The sequence below is a fragment of the Lagenorhynchus albirostris genome, chromosome 7 (assembly GCF_949774975.1).
Source record: "Lagenorhynchus albirostris chromosome 7, mLagAlb1.1, whole genome shotgun sequence".
Classification (NCBI taxonomy): Eukaryota; Metazoa; Chordata; class Mammalia; order Artiodactyla; family Delphinidae; genus Lagenorhynchus; species Lagenorhynchus albirostris.
In genome coordinates, this window is record NC_083101.1 from 63,892,218 (window position 1) to 63,894,305 (window position 2,088).

Here is a 2,088-nt window from a genome sequence, read left to right on the forward strand (position 1 = left end):
CGTCAAGGCAAATAAAATAACCCACATACAACACGCTTGCAATAGGATTCGGGCATTAATGAAGCCACTCTGCATATGTCATCTCTCTGAAGTTTAAAGTATTTGTAGCAGTTTCTGTTTTATTGATTTTTATTATTCTATGCCTGGTTGCAAAATGTTGTGGGATGGGCTACAGCTTGGGACCTGCGCTATTCTCTTCCAAAAGCCTTCTCCTCTCCTGCCGTGACTCGGATTCGAACCGAGGTTGCTGCGGCCACAACGCAGAGTACTAACCACTATACGATCACGGCGAGCTACAAGGGAGCTGAGCGCCAGGAGTCCTTTAAGAGTCACTGTGATATTAAAATCTGTGGAAACACTGCCATCTATTGCCTAAAGATGTACATTTTCTTAATATTGGCAAAGAGGAGCAGTGTTTCAGTAATCTCCAGTTATTTAAAGGAACAATAACAAAGTGTCTGAACATGAAACTAATATTGTCTCCTTGGCTGACGGGCGCAATTGTATTACGTAAGATTCACTGGAGTCACCGTCAGGAAACGATAATCTAAGTAACAAGGCTGAGAGAACCCAGCCTGTTCACTCAAGCTTCCTACTTTTAACCAATAATGAATATAGATTTCCCACCCCGAACTGCCACCACCAATTACGCTGCATTAAATGACACATGAACCTGAGCCTCTTTTGTGGTTTCTCCACTGCTAGCCTTATTTCCATGTGCTTAGGCAGCAGAGACATAAAAAATATGGCAAGAACAAAATGGACTGAGGACTGGAGAGAATCAGGGAGGCTTGTTCTGCCCTATTAGAGGAAGCTGGGGTGAGCACACCCTGACTGAGGAAAGGCCTTCTTTCAAATCCATTGGTCCCTAAAGGTTTTTTTTCTTTCTGGAATATTTGTCTTAAGCCACAGTAATGTCAAAAAAAAAAAGCTTTCTGATAACGTTAGCAACCCACCACACAAAGAAACTGGAATGCTCCATGCTAAGTAAGTTTCAAGGAGACATTTTAAGGAAATTTCCTTGTTATAAAAAAATTAAAGTTGTCTGGACAAGCTATCCCCCAAGGTTTGAAAACCTTAAAAGGAAACACACAGAAAAACCTCTTTCTAATCACTGGATTGTAATCGGGTGTCTCCTTTAAGCCTTCTGAATGGAGAGGCCCTGGGAGCAGCTGGGGCTAGTTGGCACTGTGTATGGGATGGCAAGAACCGAATCCATCTGTTGGGTGGCTGCCAAGAGCTCCAGTGCTTCTGGAAGGAGGATATTTCTGCAGATAAAAGCTTCAGACACAAATGGTCACTCCCTCCCTCACTCCCTCCCCTCTGATCATCTATGGCCCCTTCTCTATCTTCCTTCAAACTCTCACAAATCCATTTTTCTTCCATGGTCACAAAGAAAACTATTGCCCTGAGTTCCTGAGCAAGCCTTATACATTCTGGGCAGGAAGCAAGGCAGTGCCCTATGGCCTGAACAGGAATGCAGGTGGGGGAATTTGCTAAGAGGTCAGTCCGTGGCAAGAAGGCAAAGCAAATCTCCTGGCTGGCAAAGGGGAGGTTCCCGAAGCACCATCATTTGTGTACCACTGTCATAATTTTTGCTATGGGCGCATACCAATTGAACAATAAGGGAAATCTCTCTCTTTAAAAAAAAAAAAATCAACTCATAGAGTACAAATTGTGGAAACAGACTTCTAGAGTCTAATTTTGGCTCTGTCACTAAGTGGGGGAACTTGGGCTGCTTCTTGAACCTTTGTGCCTTGGTTTTCTCATCTGTAAAGTGGAGATAATAATGGTAACTACTTCATAGAATTCTTCTGAGGACTGAATAGGTGATGACATGCCAAAAACTTTAAGAAGACCTGTCACATGGTAAGCACTGTAGAAATGACAGTTATATTATTTTGTACCATTCCATAAATTGAAAAACACCATATCATGTTCCCTAAATAGAGATCACTATGAAATAAACTATGAAAACAAAACAACAGAATTAAATTCTAGCCAGATATTCTGAGCCCAAGTTTTGCTTTCAGTTAAAAAGGAAGGTGGGCAACAGTAGGAGAGATGTTAAAAAACATATCAGCCTCT

The 2,088-nt window shown here is 42.0% G+C and overlaps 1 non-coding gene across 1 annotated transcript; it reads right to left on the reverse strand.

Annotated features, from left to right (window-relative positions):
• Positions 1-218: 218 nt before the first annotated feature.
• TRNAH-GUG (transfer RNA histidin (anticodon GUG)) lies at positions 219-290 on the reverse strand. Its single transcript has one exon. It is a non-coding gene; the product is annotated as a tRNA-His (tRNA).
• Positions 291-2,088: the final 1,798 nt, after the last annotated feature.